Source organism: Adiantum capillus-veneris, chromosome 15 (genome assembly GCF_014529385.1).
Source record: "Adiantum capillus-veneris isolate H3 chromosome 15, ASM1452938v2, whole genome shotgun sequence".
Classification (NCBI taxonomy): domain Eukaryota; kingdom Viridiplantae; phylum Streptophyta; class Polypodiopsida; order Polypodiales; family Pteridaceae; genus Adiantum; species Adiantum capillus-veneris.
The window spans coordinates 110888434-110911924 of NC_140945.1; positions in this window are offsets into that span (position 1 = coordinate 110888434).

Below are 23491 nucleotides of genomic sequence, written 5' to 3' on the forward strand. Positions count from 1 at the left end.
TAGATCAGCAATCAAGATATCCTACTGACCCTCTCCTACTCATCATGTGAGATGGTGATTTTGATGTCTTGGTTGCTTCCTGGCCTCACACGGACTCCCAAGTCAACCTACCACCACATCTACCACTCCAACTCCTACTCTCTACACCACAACCTACTACTACCTACTACTACCTAATACTACCTAAGACGAAGGATCTAGGCCTCCCTCTACGACCAAAAGAGTCCACCACTCTCCAATCCTATCTAAAAGAATGAATATACTCTGGCAAGCCAGAGGGACCTCTATCCTCAAGGACTAGTCTCGGTCACCTACTTAGGACCCTCGTCCCCTGCAGCGGCGGCGCCAATGTTGGATGGATACGCCGCGACGGACATCAGCATAGTGAGAACTCACCTAACATATAATGTCAAGTGAGGACGGAGCTCGACCCGCAGGCGTGTGGAAGCAAGCAAAGGGTGCCAACCTCTACTAGACCGACTAATGACTACTTCCTACAAAGATATCAAATCTACATGCCATCGGTTCTGTGAATGTGAGAGTCTCCTATGATGTTACCGCAAGCCAAAATCCCATTAGACGTTCTCGAAACGTTACGAAACTTGAGGGATATCCTATCAGCACCAATAGGCCACTCTCCCTAAGGTCCGTGACCAAAAAAACCTACCCAATACCCTCCGTGCAGAAAACGCGTAGGATGTCTGGCCAATTTTTTCAGGTCGATGTTTCCAAAAACTAAAGTGCCTAATGTGTAGCTCTACTCGCTCTGATCGCGTGGATATGCTGAAATGCAAAAACGGACAACACTTACTCACCGAAACCCCAAAAGTAGCTCGCGGGTGAATCTGCCAAAACATAGACAAACGCGCGTGATGTAAGCATCAACGCGTAGCTCTCCTTGTGGGCAACACACTGCTGCTCTCCGTTTGCAATTCCGACCACCGTAGCTCCTGTAGCACACACACACACACTCTCACTCTCTCGCAGTCTCCCAACGACACAGAAGATCAGATTATTAGAAGTCTCCTTACAAAGCTTTAGGTTTTGGTTTATATACTAAACCTTAGAAAACCTAATGTCCGGCCAAAATGACCTAATTTGTCCCTAGGCTTCTATAGAGCTTAATTACAACACTGTGAGCTGGCTTTGCTCATCCAACAAGCATCTCTGGCCAAAATACAATTGCCGACTTAAAATATGAAGTTCCCGTAAACATTACAAAAGTGGCCGTAATGGCTCAAAATAATAATAACGGGATATTCGATGATGTCCATGAGCTCGTATCTTCACATTATAGCATCCATCTTCGTCTTCATCACTTCATTAGCATCTTTATTTGGAATCTTTAGAGAATCTTTGAGGAATCTTTATGGAATCTTTGTGGAAGCGTTGTTGAAAGGTTGACCTTTCAACACCATTTGTAATGTTCTTCAAGCTCACAAAATTCTGGCACAATACATTTTGAATCCATATCCTTGATGAGAGTTAGGTGTTAATGTTGGCTTTGTATTTGTGTATGTGAGGCTTTGTGAGTGTAATGGAATTTGATAAACAATTATGTATTCAGCTTGCAGGTGGCAAAGGCTTGCTTGGTTTATGGACTATGCAAAAGGATAGCAAGTTTATGGATATTTTTATCATTAAAGATCTCTTTACACGCAATGGTCATTTTATGTCTAGGTGGACAATTTGCAATCATTTTGAGCATTGAAGAAATCTATAAATAAATACGTGCAAGAGGAAAATGCTCATTCTTGCACTAGAGAAGATTGTACCCAGGGCTCTATGTTCTTCTTCTCTCTTTTCACTTCTCCTATCTCTATGCTTGTGTAGCACTCCTCTCTAGGAAGTGCACCAACATGTGCTCTCATGCTTTCTCTTTATCTCTATCTCTGATCGATTGGGCAATCATTTTGAGCATTGAAGAGATCTATAAATACATACGTGCAAGAGGTAAAAACCAAATTCTTTTGCTACCTACAAATCCAAATGAACAGTTCTTTCAATGTCAAGGAAAGGGTTCCACAGTACCAAGCATCATTTCTATTATATTATGCAAAGGAACTCGACCTGAGAAGAAGCAGAAGACAACGGTTGGACTTCCAAGGCTTGCTTTCCTTTTGCCATAGTTTAATACACTCCAAGCTCAACTTCTTATGCACTAACCCTCAGTTACACACATAGAGTGTACAAAGAATCCAAACTCACATACTCGCCAGCTAAGTGAGGGAGACCCTCACCTTTTATACAGTTGCTGCTCGGAATAGGCCGAACTTCCACATCCCATACTTAGCATCTTGCAGATTATCTCCAGCTATGCACTTAGTGGAGGTGGATAGCCTTGAATGGTCCATGTGCTTCGTCAGCATCCCTCGCTACAGACGCTTCCCAATTTTGCCGGCAAAATCCGTGCATTGTAGAGCATCCCCCAATTCTCTCTACTCGCTCTCAATATGCCCCCCAATTTTAGAAATGCTCGCTTAAGTGCAAATATACCTTTAAAGGGATTTTTTTAAAACTAGTTTCCTATGAAGCAGGCTATGTTTTCTGCCAAGGGAGCCTAAATTTCTCCAATTTTAAGTTAATACTCCTTGACATTTGTGTGTGTGTGTGTGTGTGTGTGTGTGCGTGTGAGAGAGAGAGAGAGAGAGAGAGAGAATGTACACAGATGCATAAACAAAGAACACATACACACACACACATTGAGAGAGAGAGATATAGAGAGAAAACAAAGAGCGAGAGAGATAGAAAAATAGAGAAAGAGAGAGGATATGAAATGAAATGTTATATTAAACGTCTTCAAAATGTCAAAATGATTTATCAGACCAATCCAATCTAATGATTTATTAGGCCAACTCCTTGTGGATCTAATCTAATGTCTGTGTTGTCCAAGAAAATATTGCATCAATCGATGAAGAGTTTCGTCAATGTCTCTCTTTGTAAATAGATGTACTATGACATATTTAGATAAAGAGAGAGGGAAAGAGAGAGAGAGAGAGAGAGAGAGAGAGAGAGAGAGAGAGAGTCAACATAGGTTTAGGATTTAGTTTTTATATTTAAGTTGGAGTTTGGGTTTAGATTTAATATTAGAGATTTGGGGTTAGGTTTAGGATTTAACTCAAGATTTAAGGTTTAGAGTTGAAGAAGAGGCCCAACCATCTCTCTCTTTTTTGTAGAGCTTAAAGGTGTTTGAAGCTAGTTAGCTGTGGAATATTCAAAGGGTAGGCAACAACACTAGCTGCTGAAAGCGTTCTCCTTCTGTTGAGATTGAGTGATGGAAGAGGAAAGTGGATAACTTAGGACTTTCACAAAGTATCAAGTTGGCTTGTGTGTGTGTGTGTGTGTGTGTGTGTGTGTGTGTGTGTGTGTGTGTGTGTGTGTGTGTGTGTGTGTGTGTGTGTGTGTGTGTGTGTGTGAGAGAGAGAGAGAGAGAGAGAGAGCACTCGCGCTGCTAAGCAAGAATTAGAGCAGCTCAAGCGGACGATGTAGCAGGAGTAGTTTTCGTTTGAAAAATCTGCATTTTTGTTCTGTGTATGTGCATGCATGTTTGTAAGAGAGAGAGGGGGGGGAGAGAGAGGGGGGGGGGGGGGAGAGAGAGAGTGAGAGAGAGAGAGAGAGAGAGAGAGAGAGAGATTAGGGTAGATTTAAGATTAGATTTTGGATTTGGTTTTATATTAAAGTTTAGCTTCAGGATCATGGTTTAAATTTAGAGTTAGGTTTATGGTTATGTTTGTAGTAGTTTGCATGTAGCTCACACGAGTTTAGGTATGTACTTGGTTGCAAGCTCACAAGTGCAAACATCTCTCTCTCTCTCTTTCTCTCCACGGATGTGAAGGGGATCGGGGAGCACCATAGACGAAGAGTGTGAGAGAGAGAGAAGGAGACACACGACACACAGATATGGGTCGGGAGACTCAAAGAGTGAGCAGCCCCCTATACACTTATGCTATGTATAAGGTATACAAGTCAGTGGGCGCCCAGACTCTGGGCGGTCGGGCAAGGCACGGACGCCTATACCCCAACAACCTCCCACTTAAAGGCGACTGTGCCTTTAAGCAAGGGAACCTAGTCTAAAGACTACAAATGGTGAGAGAAAACCGCTCTCAACATATGCCCACTGGCTGGCTGTGATCGTGTGCATCCGGCTGTCCTGCTCCTGTGTAAGTCCATACACCACCAGACATACCACACACGTACTGCAAGTATGTATGCAATACCTGCATATCTCCCTCGTGCATTATGCCATCATCAGTCAACAAAAGACTGACAACCCCAACTGCAAATGCTCCCACTGCAGTTGCGATATACGGTCTCAAGATCAACATCTCATACATGAGACCACCGAATGCCGATGCAATGCTAGCGGGCCCTGCTAGCTCTTAAGAGCATGCATCAACATATATATCCCTGGCAATAGGCATCTCTGACTGACAAGGCGTGTCAGCCACATGCATCTCCTAATTGTCCACAAAAGACGCATCAACCTGTCGTGCAACCTCAGAGCAAACCAGCTGCTCTAGGTGTCTGCTGGAAGACATATCCTGCACAACTATATCCCCATGCTCACTGTCAAGCATAGAAAGGAATGACTGCATAATCGCTGACATCTCAGCCTCCTCTGCAATCATCCACTGTAAACATGACCACTCAATCTGCTGTGACTCACTAGAGCTCTCATGCTCTAACTCCGTATGCATAGACTCTTGCACAACGTCCTCCTGTCGTGACTCACTAGAGCAAGACCGCTCTACCTGTCTATCCTACATAGAAGTATCTCGCACAACTGACTCTCTGCTTTGCTTAGTCACTAGCAAAGCATGCATGTCTGACTTTGTCACCTCTCTGTGTGACTGCTCAAGTCGTGCCCCAACTGTGTGCACAATGAGCTCACTACCCTGCAACCCATGAGCAAAAGAGACTCACCTGCTCTCTCGCTGTCTACCTGGCTGCATGATCACAGAGACAACACCGTCTCTCTCGTGATCCACATGCAATGGGTAACCTGTACCACTCCTGGCACCTCTCGCAATCACTAGCGACCCCAAATGCATCACAAAATCTCGCTCTTGTAGCGAAATCTGACATCCACAATCTCTAAGCTGACCAATCTAGATCAAACTCACTGTCAAATCTGGTACATAGCGCGCATGTCGTAACAAGTAAGATGCACCACTCGGTAATGACAGTCTCACATCTCCTGCACCTGCTATCGCATGCACCGATCCATCGGTCAAACGTACACTGCCAAGCATCCCGCTAGAATACCTACAAAACCATTCACAATGCGACGTGACATGAAACATAGCATCTGCGTCTAGCAACCACTGTGAAGGGAGTGCACTATCCACATGTATAGCATCTCGTGCATAGCTCGAGGTAAAAGTGACATCCCCGTCACTAGTATACTCCGACACTACATTTGCCTCAACTGTCAAAGCAACTGAGTCCATGGCATCACTACATACATCTCTGAGACTGCCATGTCTCCTACGATGTCGCATACGACGAAAACAGTGCCGTCTAACGTGTCCAGAATGACCACAATACCAACATGTCACCTGTCGGCGTGCTCGTGAATGTAAATGTCTCACACGAGTCCGTGATGACTCAGATCTATCATACATATCATGTAATCTGCACCAAAGTGCTCTCGAAGTAGTCTCATACATAACAAGAGCATATACAGATTCCACAAGGTGCAAAGAGAGTGTAGATAGTGCCATCCCCTCTAGCTCCTGCCACTGATCGTCAGACATGTTTGAAGGTCTACCTACATCACCACTCAATGGTCGATGCAACCCTAGCTGTGTCAATGCATCAAGCATACACTCTCTCCATGCCGCAAAGTCTGACCCATCAAACATGCGCATCTGTGAGAGGTCACAATCTGATCGATCACCTGTCTCTACCATGAGCACAATGTAGCAAAGTAGAAAGCAAAACCACCTCACCAACAACACCTGAAAACTGTCTACCAATATGGCCAAAAACACAATGTAAAACCTGTGAGACACACTCCAAAATAGAGCTCCCACAATGTCAATACAAGTCAGCCCTAAACTAACTCGAATCGCATCAACAAAAGTCTGCAAATATGGCTCAAAACCTGATGCAAAGTTGCACCAATAACCGTGCAAAACCTTGCACAAAATCACAAGTCAATATGACTCAATCACGCATAAATATTTGACAAAATTTTGGCAGAGTCTCCTTTGTAACTGGAGCAAAATCTCAACAGTAAACCTCAAAGAGACAATAATATATGCCACAATGGCCAATCCGGGAATAAACTCGACCGAAATCACCTCACAAAGTCATACATATGAGCATACCCGCTCTTGCCGGAGTGCCACTCAACGGCACCTCAAATGATATACATGTGAGTGATGATTGCTGCCAAAATACCTTTCAATCGATGACCAAATGTTTGCCAGATAACTATAGCAACATTTCGCAAAACCTTGCAAGATCTGTCGCTATGCGCAATGCGAAATACGGCACACAAGGGCATACACAAGTGACTCCAAACTCCAACCAAATGATTACTGAAAATCACCTGTCAAAGTGGGAGTAAACTCAACCACTAAACTGTCAAAGAGCAACCTATGGATACGTAGAAGCTATGGCGAGAACCTGGATAAAATCCAACAGAGTTTCTTCTATAAATTGAGCCAAATCTCAAATAATCTCAGCCATAAACAAATACACAAATCCATATATGGCATACATAAACCGCCAAGACCATGGCAACATAGCTCACTCTCGCATGAGTGGCTCTCTGGACAAATGCATATCCAAAAACTTGTGTACACCTATGAATTTGCTGGTTGCTGCAGAAAATACTCCGTGTGTGTGAGATATACCAAAAACAATGTTTTTGGGACCCGAAAGTGCACAAATAAACCTGCTGCTGTACCTGCTATAATTCAAAGCATAATTTCAGCAAATAGACATCACCATTGCGTCCGGAGCGTGCCAAAACCCTGACCTAGACTTCTGGATCATGTAGATCTGACTCTGTATGACGGAGCTACGCAAAAAACTGCGTTTTAGAGCCCGAAAATGGCAAAAACGAGCTGCACATAGTCTTGAACCTGCTCCTGCTCCACTCTGCGTGATGCAATTTCCTCTCAATGCAAGCTCCAATGCAAGAGCTCTGCCACAACAGCATCCAAGCACTCGAATGTCAAGCTCTCCTCCGCCGAGCACTTCTCTAACGAGCTCCACTGAGCTCAAAAGCTCCTCTCACCAAGGAAGCCGCAACCGCCTCCTCGACCAAGCTTGACCACACCAAGCTCCTAAGCTCCAAAGACAATGCTCCTCAAGCTAAAATCTCTCTCCGTGAAACTCCACGATCAAACTCCACCGTCGAGAGTGAGCGAGCTATCGTCTCGAAGCTCTCAAAGCCGTCGTGCTCTCCGCGGTCACCATAGCTCTGATACCAATTGAAGGGGATCGGGGAGCACCACAGACGGAGAGTGTGAGAGAGAGAGAAGGAGACACACGACACACAGATATGGGTGGGGAGACTCAAAGAGTGAGCAGCCCCCTATACACTTATGCTATGTATAAGGTATACAAGTCAGTGGGCGCCTAGACTCTGGGCGGCCAGGCAAGGCACAGACGCCTATACCCCAGCAGGATGTGGCATTAGGTTGGAAAGCATGATACTCAAAATGGAGGCAGACATGTAATGTGCACAGCAATCCCTCAAACAAGGAGCTGTTGTGAAGAGATGTTAAGCTGTTGTGAATGGCTACAACTAAACAAGAGGCAAAGGGGATTTGTCCACTACATGCATTGTCATGTAGAGGTGGGTGTCTAGATTTCTTGTACCCACAAATATAGACATTGACCAATAAAGACAAGATTATAACCCGATGGTTCTTATCTCCATGCACCTCTAGACCAAGGTGTGCGGGGATCGAACATGGCTAGAGAATTTGAGGTAGTTTACAGTGTGATCTATGGTTTCTTTATTGTGAGGGGGAGAGAGAGAGAGAGAGAGAGAGAGAGAGAGAGAGAGACATAAGAGACGGAGGATGCCAATAAAAGATTGGATTTATGTTCAGGTTATAAGGTTTTGACATTCGTATGAGTAGTGACGACTATGTAGGACCGTCCAACCCGAACACCTATCTCTCAGCAAGGATCTTATGTCCTTGCAATCAATGCAAACATGATGTGCGACGGGCAAGACGTGTTTTTGTTAGGTTTAATGGCCATGTGGCCGACCGCCCATCACTAATTGCTACTAACCCTAAGTGTACAGCTATACACTTGTGTGAGCCACTAACACTAAGTAGAGTGTGTATTGTGCCTAAGTGCATAAGATAGAGAAGAAAGAAAGGGGGCACACAATGTGTGTCGTCTCTCCCTCTCCAACCTGTGTGTGTGGCTATGGTGGTGTGTGTGAGTGTGTGTGTGTGTGTGTGTGTGTGTGTGTGTGTGTGTGTGTGTGTGTGTGTGTGTGTGTGTGTGTGTGTGTGTTTGTCTTCCTCTTTTGTTGTGCTCTCGACTCCTCTCCTTCATCTGGTATCAAAGCTGTTTCTTTCCCAAAATTGCTTCTGTCGCACTTTTAAGAATGCAAACAGGGTTTCGATTTTGGCATTGATAAGCTCAACATTTCGAGAGAATTTCCATCAAGCATCCTAGGGTTTTACCCCCCTTTCGGAGCCATTCGTGCCATCAAAAACCTCATTCAAGCTACGGTTTAGGAGCTGCATTTTCAGCTCTCTTTTGGTAGTTTGTGCTGCAAAGTTTCCATAGCCATTACAAGTACCATTCTTGCAGTCTCTTCCATCTACGAGAGCCCACAGCTCATTTAGAAGTGTGTAGCCTCTTTCGAAGTGGCCTCATACACACACATAGAGTGGGAGTTTGTTGACGACATTGTCTTCTTCGACTACATGTACAGGGACATAGAGCGGCTTGGTTAGCTTCCTCTTCTGTGCTTCTCGGCCTCGATTTTGGCTTCACCGACGGCATCGGCATCGACTCACAGGCTACTGGTTTCACTGCTTGCGATATTTTGGTTCCAGTGGGAGCAGTTTTTTACGCATACATGCATATGCACACATGCATATGTTGGCACTTTTGACAGTGTTTGAGCTCTTTTGAGAGCGGTTTGACTCCGAAACCAAAGAGTTCAGTTAAGATTGAAGAACCGAGCATAGTTCGGGATGAAAATGATGCGCAAGACATTAATATGTTGACTGAAAATAATGATGTCTTTTATGATGCACAAGAAACTCTATCTTAGCAGAGTTCTATACTAGTTGAACTCCTTGTTAGTGGTGAAGTATCCCATACATGGATTCTTGATTCGGGTGCTTCGTTGCATGTCACACCTCATAGGCATTAGTTTACTACATATAAGGCAACCATTGAATCTATAACACTTGGTGACGATTACTCTTGTGACATTGTTGGCGTAGGTGATATTGCCATGGTTATGGAAAATGGAGTGAAGTTTATCATCCATAATGTGCGTCATGTTCCAACCTTGACACGCAATCTGATTTTGGTTGGACGTCTTGATGACTTGGGTTACAAAGTCACTTTTTATCAACAACAGTCTTGGCGTGTTGCGAAGGGACGTCTTATTATAGGCCATGGTTCTAAAGTTGGTTCACTTTATCCTCTTTATGTATCTGATAACAACAGTGTTCTTTTTGTAATCGAGCTGCCAACCATTACTTTGTGGCATAGCCGGTTAGGACATATGTCAAAGAAGGGAATGGAGACACTCTCTCGTTTGGGCTACTTACCGTCTGTCATTTTTTTATTTTTTCTTTTGTGAGCACCTCAATATGCAAAGCAAATAGGGACACATCGTACACGTTCTTTTGAGAAAGAGAAAACCCTTAGAGCTTGTGCCAATGATTTATGTTGGCCTATGCCTTCTAAATCCCATGGTGGTGCATCCTATTATGTTACATTCATGTTTGGGTTTACGCCATGAAGTCTAAAGATGAGACCTTTTCTTGCTTCAAGAAGTTTCTATTTAGTGTTGAAACTCAGTCTAAACATAATTTGAAAGCTTTGCGCTCAGATAATGGTGGAGAATATGTCTCCAAAGAGTTTACATACTTCTGTTCAAGTAGCGGAATTAAGCGTGAGTTTATAGCTCCTTATACCCTTGCACAAAATGGTGTCGTGGAACAAATGAGTAGGACCATCCAAGAGCTGATTATGTCTATGCTATCAAAGGCTAATTTACCGCAAGCGTTTTGGGCTGAATCATTATACATAGCCGTGTACTTGATCGATAGATCACCACATGCTTCATTACAATTTTGTGTACCTTTGAAGTTATGTTCGGGACATAAATTGTCTTATGAAAAACTCCTCACATTTGGTTGTGAAGCTTATGTACATGTAACCAAGGAGTTGCGTGCTAAGCTAGATCCTAAGTCCAGGAAATGCATCTTCATTGGCTATGGTATAGATGGTCAATTGGCTATTGTTTATGGGATCCAAAAAGTTGATTAGTGATCCGTAGCAGTGATGTTGTCTTTAATGAGACTAAGATGCATAGACAGCCAGTGAAAGAGGTTGAATTCCAAAAAGTGATGTTTTCCGATGTATCACCTCTTGTCCACACAACTCCCAAGCCAATTACTTCACAGGCTAGTACAAGTTCTGATCAGCCACACGGAGATCTCAAAGAGTCTCATATCCACCAGAACATTTTGTTCCAGGCATGGATTTTGTTTTGCTGACAGATAGTGGTGAGCCTTCTTGTTACAAAGAGGCTATGGTATCCAATGATAAGGTTCAGTGGGAACATGTTATGAAGAGGGAGTTGTCCAATATTGCAAAGAACAAAACATGAGAACTTGTTCCATTGCCAAAAGGTAGGAAAGCATTGCCTTGTAAATGGGTTTACAAGAAGAAGATTAACGATTACAAAGTGTGTTTAGTGGCCAAAGGTTTCAAGCAAGAATATGGTGTCAATTTGACATGAAAGGTTTGGGTGAAGCCAATCACGTTTTGGGTATGCACATTACTTGTGTAAGAAGAGGTTATTGTACCTTTCTCAAAAAGAGTATATGCACAAGGTTCTTGATCGTTTCAACATGCAGAAGGTGAAGGCTTTGCGTACTCCATTGCCTGCATATTTGAAACTTAGCAAGAACTATTGTCCCAAATCTTCCGAGAAAAAAGCTGCAATGGCTAAGGTTCCTTATGCTTCAACTTGTGGTAGTCTCATGTATGCCATGGTGGTTACAAGACCTGACATTGCACATGGAGTGGGAGTTGTCAGCAAATTTATGTCCAACCCTGGTAAAAAGCATTGGATGCTATCAAGTTGATTCTCAGATTCTTGAGTGGCACTGCAGATAGACAGTTATGCTATAGTCGTGGAGAGTCATCCATTCAAGGATTTGTAGACAGTGATTATGCAGGCTATGTTGATAGTCGTAAATCAACAACAGGTTGGATTTACACATTTGCTAGTTTTGCTATTTCTTGGAGATCCGTTCTTCAAGACTGTACATCCATTTCTACCACAAAGGTAGAGTATGTTGCATTGAGTGAGGCATGCAAGAAGCTATTTGGCTTTCTCACCTAGTGAAAGATCTTGGGCTGGAGTAGTGTACACCAGTTCTTCATTGTGACAATCAGAGTGCTATTGCCTTGGCTAACAATCCAGTGTTTCATTCCATAACAAAACACATTGAAGTGCATTATCGCTTCAATCGTGGATGCCTGACAAAGAAGAGCCTTGATTTAGTAAAGATTCGTACATCAGAGAACATAGTGGATGCACTCACTAAACGTTTCTCCAGCCATCAATTTCAACACTGTCATGAGTTGATGGGCATTGGGTGAAGATTGGTTCTCTTTCACTCTTGTGGTCTCCAACATTGGCCATCAAGTGGGAGAATGTTAGGTTTAATGGCTATGTGGCCGACCGCCCATCACTAACTACTACTGACCCTAAGTGTAGAGCTATACACTTGTGTGAGCCACACGGTGTGTATTGCGTCTAAGTGCATAAGATAGAGAAGAAAGAAAGGGGACACATAGTGTGTGTCAACTCTCCCCCTCCAACCTATGTGTGTGGCTATGGTGGTGTGTGTGTGCATATTCCTCTTCCTCTTTCGTTGTGCTCCCGGTTCCTCTCTTTAGTTTCTTTGCAGCATGTTCGCAAATTTGGCAAGTTTGACCCATCTATTATAGATCGAGTGTTGGTAATTACAACTCGTCGGACTCTGACGCTAACAACATGCAGCAATCTTGCAACCCAAAAGACGTGTTCACAAACTCTTTACTCAAGCAGCATACGTAAGGCCATAAGATGCAGCCTCTGACCGCTTGAAGGGTGATCATGTAGAGCACATTCCCAACGAGGCTATGTTTGAGCCCAAGATCGATGAAATGATCGAGATGATCATGGATTCAGAAAGGCTTATCTATGATGACATGAAAAGTGAAGCCAATATGCCATTGTATGGTGGAGAATGTGTGTCTAGATTGAAGGCGCTCCAGTTCTTCTCAACATGCAGGCAAAGTTTGGATGGAGTGACACTAGCGTCACAACACTTTTCACGTGATCTATTACAATGTGTTTACTTCAATAAAAAACTCTAAATGTATAATGTACCAAATTACTTACACAAGTGTACCGCATTTTTTTGTTGAGTAGATTGCTCAAAGAACACATAGTATATGTGATGCTAGATTCTAGAGAGGAAGCAAGAAAGATCTTGCAAAACTTGGGGATGGATTACAATTCTATTTACACTTTTCCTAACGACTGTATTCTTTTCAGAGGGGAATACATAGACCTCGGGGGGTTCACTATGTGTAAAACTACCATATCACGTGCGTTCAAGACATGTTTGTAAAACCCCTTATTTGTGAATTTTGTTAAGAATATAATGTACCCTTTTCTTTTAAAATTTGTAAGTTTTTTTCAAATTTGAAAAAATAATTCCTTCTGTATATATATTTCTATAAGTTTCAAGAACTTTAAATACCCTTCTATTGAACTCACGTGATAGGTTACATTTTTATTAGGTGACTTCCCTGAAACATAGACATGGACAGGTGTCCGAAATGTGATTCCGAGAGATATCAAGTAGATTTCCACAAACAAAAAATTCCCTGAAGGTTTGCGACACTTTCCTCTGTTTCCTCGCATCAAGCATTTCTTTGAATGTAAATCCATGGCCGCAAATCATGGCTCGAGGAGAATAGATCTTCGGATGGTGTGCTACGGATTCATGTAGATTGTGCGGCATATAAGCATATAGACGACACAATGGCAGAATTTTGCCAAGGAAGCTCAAAATTTGCACCTCAGCCTGGCTATGGATGGCGTAAATCCATTTGGTTAGAGGTCAACATCTTACAATGTATGGCCAGTTGTTATTGTCAACTACAACATTCCCCCGTGGTTGACTACCAAAAGGCACCTATTTCTAAGCTTGATTGTGCCGGGGCGGTATAAAGTGAAGAATATGGATGTGTATCTTCGTCCACTATTGGAAGAGTTACAACAATTTTTTATTGGCATAGAAGTGGTGGATATGAGCCGACACACAGGTCGGCACAGTGCTTTGATTAGAGGCAATTTGATGTGGACCATGCATGACTATCCCGGACTAACAAAATGCTCAGGTGATATATACTCAAACTCAAACACTAAAAACCTTTGTTTTTCTCAAGCTTATCTATTGTCCGCAAAATACATGCAGGGCTCCAAACAAGCGGATACAGAGCATGCATCACATGTGGGCCTAGAATTAATGCACGTTGGGTGCCCTCACTAGAAGCAAATCTACGAAGGTCATCAAGCGCATCTTCTAGAGAACCACGAGTTACGCGATGATTTTTTGGGAAGAGAGCCACCGAGGATGTCTACTCAAACATGGTTAGAGTAGAAGGAGATGTGTGATGATGGTTTGCCCCTAGGGATGAAGAGATTCTCTCTATGGTATGAGTTACCATATTGGCCCAGACTCATGATCAATCACTTGCTTGATCCAATACACAAATTCGAGAATGTGGGTAATCTCCTGTGGGACCATCTCATCGGCGAGAGAGATACTTTGGGAGCCAAAATTGACCTTAGAAATGCAGATCGTATGGAGCAATACTGGCCGCAAACAGCACCCGATGGATCGATAAAACTCCCTAAAGCACCATGGATTTTGACAGGAGACCAAGAACGCAAATTAAAAGAGATCATTCGATCCTCCGGACGCCCATTGGCGTAATGCAGTCACCCAACATGTTTAAATAGATGATGAGCACATATCTGGGATTGCCATGTGCAATCTTGGTGTTAAAAAGAAAATGACAGAAGATATAGAGGCTAAGATCAATCGATCTTGCATGCTTCACAATCTAGTGATGCAAAAGTGGATTTTACGGTACGAGGATACAAAGCGAGAGCGCCAAAGGGCACGAATCGAGTGGAGATGGGGAAGACGACCACTGATGCATTATCCGGTGGACCTTGAGAGCCTACCAACATTCATGAGCTTAACATGGTTGCACAACCAATTGAAAAGTGCACAACAGTGTGGCGAACACGTGGCTGAGGAGGAGTGGGAGCACTCGCGGGGTTGTGCGACCAAGGTATGTTTGCAATGTACGACTCGTGGTTTTCTAGATGTTTGGACAACCACTCATAATCTTTGTTGGTTGTAGTATAAGTCATACACGGCAGCATGGTGTAAATGTCGACATTTTAGGGTGGAACGGATCGACAAAAAGAGTTTTACACAAGATTGTGGAATCATGGCAAAATTCAAATAATCTAGTCAATGACGGTCCTCTAGTACAGATCCTGTGGTGGAGGAACTCACATACTTCAGCATGCTACAAGAGATTTTGAGGATCAATTATATAAGTTTTTTCGTGGATTTGTTCGACGTGCAATGGTTCAAGATAAACATGGAGGGTTGCAATGCTACTATGTGCAGAGGAGAGTCAGGTTTCCTTGAGGTGGACTCAACCAAAAAATGGACCGACCTTAGAGACACTTTCGTACTACCCGAGCATTGTGAACAAGTATGTAAATATTTAACATCCAACTTTAGAGAACTGGTGGTTTGGAAGCACTCATGTAAGTTATGTGGCACTTGCAGGTGATGTTTCATCCTACAAAGTCTGCACCAAACTGGTGGTATGTCATAGAGGTAGCCCCTCGTAGTGCACGGATGTATAAGGACTACAATGTGTCAATCACAGTGGCATCAGTCCTTGAGATCAGAGAGGATGGTGATTCAAAAACTACATGCGAAGGACCTACAAAATGAAATAGAGGACGTTTGCATAGAGGAGAGCTCTATATAGACATAGGGAGTTATGTTGAGTTATGTGAGGATGAGAGAGAGACCTCATAAAGCCATAGACATTGAATCTAAGCAATTTTGCTCCTCTTTATAATATATATTATATTCATGTGGAGTTTTTTCCATTCTTGTCTCTATGCTAAACTTGTGAAATTTAAATTGTGATTAATTAAATTATAGCATGTTCACCATTAAGATGTAATGTTCCCGTATTTAATGCATGTATGGATGATGATCAGATTCTTTCTTCCTTGGACCCCGAGCAGAAGAGGTGGCACAAGGACCGCCATCGCTCTGGAGCACCATCGCATTGTTCCACTCCTTCAGCATCTCCCTCTGCTTCCGAGCGATCAGCACACTCCGAGAGTTCGGTGTTGACTAGACGATCTACACACTCTTCTAGCCATCGACGCTCTAGTGGTGGTGGTAGCAGTGGTGATTTTTGTGGAGGAGCCACCGTTGATACTTCCACACCGCCTCGTAGTCATCCAGGATCCTTAACTTCCCCTTCTTTTTCCACCCCCACACTAGCCATGACATCACCCTCTACTCCAAGTTTTTCACGACTATCGCCCGCCGTTCCTGGCTACACACCACTCGCTACTCCTTCAGGAATCACCCCACTCGACACTTCTCGCTTCGGGGCCCAAACTCCAATGGAGAGGGCTTGCTGTACTCGATCGACATTAACGACAGCATCATCTTGGATGACGACGGCAAGAAGGTGATCTCGCACATGCGGGGCTTTTGCTCTTAGGTGTTTCAACACTACATACTAAACACTTGGAGTAAATTTTCAAATGAATTAAAAGACAGTGTCATCAGCATGCTGCATGACGAGTTTTCCGTGTCAAATCGAGATAAGTGCTACAATGAAGACCTGATGAAGGTGCGGATGCGCGATCACTACAAGCACAAGTGTTCTAAAGTGCAAAAAGCAATAAAGCATGGGTGGAACATGCCAGATTGGCTAGCCAAAGAAGATTGGAAGAATGCAAAGCGAGCAGTGCATGAGAATCCTGACAATGGAAGCAACAAAAGGAGGCAGCTAGAACGCGAGTAGAGGCAAAGAGCTTGCACCACTTGGAGAGTGGTGGATGGGCATCATTCAAGGCTGACTTTGTAAGTGTTTTTGCATTGCCCTTTAGGTTTGATAGTTATGGGTAATTGTACTTTTAAATTCTAACATAACGTATTCTTTGTATGTTTTAAACAGTGGTCGATGACAGGACGTGATCCCACACCGTACGAGTGCGAGTATGTGGGTAGAAAGGACTTAAACGCCCTTATGGACATTCTCAGTTCTCGTTGCGGCTTGGTTAGTATTTAACTTTACTCTCTTACGTTTGTTGTATTTTAATCGTAAGCTAAAGAATAGATTGTTTTGTAATTATATGTTTCTACTTACAGAAAGTCTTCTTGTTTTTTTTGCAGAATCCGATCGATATGCCACTTGGACACGATGAGACGTCGGATTAGTCGATGTCTATCTAGCCGTAGCCAGATAGCACTAGTTTTCTTTTCTCATAGCAGGTATAATGAGATGACCTGTGTACGTCATTTTTGTAACTATTGGTCAACGATGTATTTTCTTAATAATGACAATTGTGTTGTAACTATTACATTTTGATCAAAGCTTAACAATCAAGTGATTTTCCTATGATGTGTATAATTTTGTCATTGCATTACTTTTGTCAATTCACTTTTGTCGAGATGATTTTGTCAGTTTTGCTTCTTTATTATGGAAACTTTATGTTCAATATGGTTGATGGCCCTACCACTCAAATGTTTTTATTCTCGAGCGTCGCTATAGGTGTCTCTATTTTAGGTCCTGTAGCGTCTCTATGAGCGTCACTAAATTGGAAAGTGTAGAGTCGCTATATTCATCGCTATATAGCGACGCTTGTAGTGACGTTATCTTTGCAACGCTTATACTGATGCCAGGGGGAAAAATATCCCTATGTATTTTTGTCACTACAACCGTCACAAGTGCACGGAACCTCTTGTAGTGTTAACCTAATACTTATACACAAAAGAACATAATAGTTCAAGACATCTGGCTTTAGACAACGGACAAGGAGTAGCACCAAAATGACTTAGTCTTTGATTCATTTTTGTACAATAATGTGAGAATGAGGTATCATTCTAGTATTTTTGTACAGCTCGTCAAGATTTTAAGATATCAAATTTTTACGGAATTAAGCAAAAATTAGTAAACAATTGCCAAAAATTGCAAAAATTATCCAAAAAATACCTTTTTTTTTAATTCTTCATACATAGGGATTAATGCAACCAAATCAAATCACAATAATCACTTGGATTCAACTACCAATTAATTTCACAAATAACATCTAAAACTAGGCAATAAAATCGGCAAAATTAGTAAAAATTTGACGCATTTGGAGTGTATAAAACCCTGTTTTGAGCTCGAAAATGCAATCAATCAAACATGAAACATGAAATTAATCATGCACATTAAGCATATTTGGGCGTGCGCATGCGCACACACACACACACACTTATAATTTGCAATTTTTACCAACTTTTAGGTGCACACACACAAGGGTTAAATTTGTCAAAATTGCAATTTAAAATTCACAAATCTCTAATTGCGCATGACTACAACACAAATCAATCATCAAATTTGCAAAATCATTATGCACATATTGATTTTTAGGTGCACACACAAGGAAAAATAGTGCACACACACCTAAAATTAAGCATATACACACTCAATTAGAGTGCACATAGACTTGATTTTAGTGCACACAATTGCAATTGACCATCTAAGCATGAAATTAGGCTAATTCACAATGCACATTAGCGCATGAAACCATCAATATGTACATTCAATTTTATGTGAAGACTTAATTTATTTGATAATGGTTTCACCACTTGAATCAAAAGGGAGTGATTGCTTCTTGATCCACATAACAATTGATGTATGTGTGTGTGTGTGTATTTATTTATTTATTTATTTATTTATTTATTTATTTATTTATTTATTTATTTATTTATTTATTTATTTATATTTTTTTATTTTTTTATTTTTATTTTTATTTTATTTTTTTGTAGTAAGAAAGTTCCATAACTTACCTGAGTACACAATGTTTTAAGAAATGGGGAGAGGGGGGAGGGGGGGGGGGTCTCTCCGACACTTGGATCAAAAGGGGTGGTGGCCTTCTGATCATTATTAAAAAATATGGATATACACTATTTATTATACTTAAATTTTTAAGGGATCTTTTTGACACTTGGATCATAGGGGGTGGACCTTTCGATCATAATGAATACCTTTAAAATTAAGGGAAACTTTTTGACACTTAGATCAGAAGGGGTTGTGGCCTTCTGATCACTTTCAAAATATATGGATATATACTTCACCTGGATTGACTGTTAGTCTCCTAAATACTTTGCTATTGTTGATACTCTAAAAAGGATAGTAGGTTTAAGTTAAAAAGTTTTTAAATAGGACATGGATAAGAAGTGATAGGTTCATTGACACTTGTAATATGTATTCAAGGCTAACAAATATGTTGTCTTGTTTATATGGATGCAGGCTAGAATTCTATCTTTACTCGGGATGTTTTTGGCCTAGTTATTGTCCGGCATTGAAGAACGTGGCTTTCTCCACTTCAAAACCATATTTCTTGACTATCTCATGTATAAACGCACTAGAATGATACTTCATTCTCACTCATATATTTTTTGGTAACCATAAAATGTTGAAAAATGTCATGATAGGATGGAATTATCAACAGCCTATTAAGAATATTATTTACAACAATTTCCTTTTACGAAACAATGCTACTCCAGAATGTTCTTGTGTGGAGTATGAATTATTTTGCAATGATTTTTGGTGAATTAGGTAAGCATGTATGCACTTGTGATCTTGGGATCATTAATAAATCTATAGTTTAGAGGATCATTGGTAAGGGTTTTGAATCACATCATGTGTTTCCAAAAGATCCTTATCTAGCCCTTTCAGCTATACTTAGCTGTTTGAATGATTTAGTCAATATCTCTGACTGAAGATTATAGTCCTACCGGACTTAACCAATGTGGTTAAAAGATGTTTTTAACAAAAAATCACTCTCTTGCCACATAATTGGTTATCTACTACTTGTTCTTGGATCACACCTTACATTAGCTTAAATTTTCAAAAACTGTCACACATATGGTTTTTTGTTGGTATGGATAAGGCTGCTAATTGCCCTACTTTTATATTTGCAAAATTCTTGCATGGAAGGCTTCTCATTTACATCTTAATGGGGACAAGTTTACTTTAGTCAACCTATCTCCTGATGATGCCACCAGTCTCATCATCACAGACCACTTTAGGAATATTGGCTACTCACTTGAGGAAAACAAACTACCTGTTTTATTTCCTACTTATAAACACCACACACATAAATTCCAATGGAGATGCTTCTAATGGTATCTGTACAAGTATTACTAAAGACATTACTTTATGTCCTATTATCGACTCATTGAGTATGGTGCTTGGGTCGGGGCGGGCACACACACACACACACACAAAATTGCATGATATTTTCTCAAGCTTCACTACATAACTAGACAAAAAGATCATGGCTTAGAATTAATTAAAACTCTTCGTCATCACCTTTACATCTCAATTAGCCCATCTATTACATGATCACATAGGCAGATGTCACAATAATAACACATGTTTGGACACTCTACCAATGGTAAGATACAATTGGCTAAAATTACACTAAATTCAAGCTGGTTCGGGGTGAGTGGTTAAAATATCCTCTTAGGGGTAGGCAAAAATGGGGATACAAAAACATCTTACGATGTGATAGAAACTCATGCGCTAGCAAATATAACCCCTCAAAAAATCCACGCTTCATTAAATGTTCCACATATTAATATTGTAGCCCTAAGCCCAGGGCCTCCTTTACCATTGCGAGACGGATATTGTTCCGAAAATGTTCTCGACCCTAGACGGTCACCCGTGTCACTCTATATTGATATGCCCACCATTCTGTCTGCACAATCAAAGTTCCTAGTAGAGGGAATAGAAGACACTCATATTGAGTATGGAGTTTCTCTTGACAGACTCACTTGACTGCTGCAGATGAGCCAAGGCTATCACTAATGCCTGATCTTGACTATAAGTCATAGATGATGAAGTATAAGGCACATATTAAGACAAAATATTGAAAAAACTAGTAAAATGTTAACTAAACTCTTAAAAATTGCTCAGTCTATTACAATGTACTCTGGAATATAATACTATTGTCTTATATAGACCCACAAAGCAACCTCTACCCCAGTGACTATTCTCACTAAAACTCCACATTACTTGCCCACACTTGCTTGAATCCCATAACACATTAACACACCTTGATCTTTTAGCAAAATGTCTTTCCTAGATACTGATCTAGCTGGCCGTCCCACCTATAAGGCCTCTCTAGAAACATCGGTGCTATGAATATTTTTGTATGCAACCATTTAGATTCGGAGACTATACCTCATAAGACCTTTTTATGATAAATCAAGCCTCACACGACTAAGCTAAAATAGCTTGATGAGTTCATGTTGCTACTATTGCAAAAATACTAGTTTTCATATCTACATTACTAGTCTCCTCTAGCTAAAAAAAAGGCATGGTTCTTTGAAGCCTTGTTCTCAGAATTATTCAGGTAATTTTTTCTTGCTTTCTAAAGACCCTAGATACTTTCAAATCTTTTGCCTCATAAAATCTCATATAGCTTGGCTATTTAACCCTCTTCAACATAAAAACTACGCATTCATATTTTCTGTCACACTCCACCCTATGCACGGCACCTGAACATTCGTAATACACATCTCGATTGCACACACTAGGCTCCACCAGATCTGGTGCTAATAAAATCCCGGATAACATGGGCTTTATGAGCTACCTCAATTGTAGGAACGACGAGAAGAAAGCCTACGATAAAGAGAGGGCTACAAATTTTGGGTCCCTTCAGCTATAACTCGGCATCAAACTCTATAAAACCCTCACACAATTAGAACAAGTGACTACTACACTCACTTAGCATTGTTGCTCTGTGTTTTCAGCTTGTGTGTTCACCTTGTGTCTACCCTGTAAGAAGTTAAGACTGCAACATGCCTAAGGGAAAGGAAAAAATTATGGGGGAGGAGTCGTCTTCTTCGAGTCTACACGTTATCTAGGCTTTGCATAAATTTGTCAAATGAAATTGTATGATAAGTGGGAGTCTCTAGTGCATGTTTATGGCCCAAAAACCTTACCGCAAGATTTCAATAACATGGAAATTTTTTGTAGTTATACATCTCTAATGACCGGGATCAGGTATGGGGCATGCTAGGCTTATAAGAATTATGCATACTGGAGGATTGAGTAGAGGAGCTCAACTTTGTCTACTGTGGGGGAATCATAAGAAAGAAACTTAAGTCTCTGACATTTATTTGATTTCTCCTAATAACTTTGAAGCTTGCCAATTTTCTAAACTCGCCACAAATGAGGCTAAGATGGTCTGATTAAATTTTCTTTATATATTGGAACATACTTCATAGATTTCCTAGTATACACTATTAGAACATAGTTCATAGCTTTCCTTTTATACATTGAAGCTTGTTGTTCTTCACTGATGGTCACCTCTAGTTCCTAACTTTGATGTGGAACCTGCTGCTAAGTTTTTGGTTTTTATGACTTGGTATCACATGCTGGATAATGTGGCAATGGATAAAGAATTGTTTTGCTATAATAGATTGCTGGGTAGAGAATAGTCAAAGATTTTGGCCAACTACAGTACCTTCTCGCTTGGTCGGTCTTATAACATGTAAGAGGTCAACATCCAGTAATGACGGCTCTTAAAAGATTGTTAATTGCATCTGTTCCCTGCTGAGTTGACCATAGACTTGAGCTACCTGAAAATTTATCTTGAGTAATATTAATATAGGCATATAGCCCCATCTGAGAATTTGATGTGTTACTCTAGTTTAACATTGCTCGTATTTGATGATATTTGAATAGTGAGGATGGTATAAGGTTTGAATCTTGATGCATGGTCAGACAATAAATCTCTATGCTGATGCAATAACATATTTTCTGATCCCTCCAACTGCTAACATGCTTTTAGTTTTTTGGTCACCTTACTTGGGTAAGGCCAAACTAACGTGCTTAATGCTCTTGCACTCTCAAGATGGGACAACTACATGGGTTAGCTCTACAGAAAAAACTTGCTTTGGATTATATTACTTGAGTCTTGATCTGTATGCTCTTAAATTGCCGAAACAACTGTTGACACCATCTGGTTTGAACAATGAAGTAGAGTATACTAACTTCTTTTACTGATTTTTTTATATAACCTTGAAGTAATATGGAGTACATGACCTGTATTAATGTATAATAAGTATAGTATTGTTACCATAAGCCATGTAGTAGATTATATAGATATGAATATAGTTTGTAGAATTGGGATGCTACATGACTGTCATATATGATACAAGTGAGGGAGATTGCCAAGAAGGCTTTGTCTGATTGAGTAGTCTCCTCATGGGATGGGCTGTAGATGTTTTGATCTGAGATTATCGAAATTTTCGGTATAAAAAGTAAATGGGGGTTGTCCTCGAGCTCGCATGATTGTAGTATTTGTAATCTGATACACTAACCATTGATGTCTCTTATCTATCTAGATTAGATGGACCACTGTATTATTGGGATGTAAGCTATGAACTTTAGGCAGTAACTTACAAAGTGCTCGAATGAATTCATATGGGTCTCTCTGGAGAGCTGGTGTGTAAAGCAAGCAGGTAAGTGGGATTCCACATATCCATAGCTCATGTTGAGCAGCATTAGAGACCCTTTGGGTCTTTGAACAGCATATGAGACTTTAAATACTCACACTAGGTAATCACTTACAACATGAGTACTTCACTTGGTTTTTATTCACTTCAATTCAAGTCTTGATGAAGGGGAACTCTGGATTAGCCACCATGAATAAGGTCTGATATACACTATCAAAAGTTAGTCTACATTGTACTTGATATGATAATGGACTTATAAGAAGGTTTGTCAAATGTCATTCCCTCTAAATGATATATTTTGACTCTCAGCTTTAGAAATGGTAACCTACAGCTGTAGGTGTATGGTACTCACACTGGTGTATGCTCTTTACTATCCTAGTCCTTGGAAGCATTATACT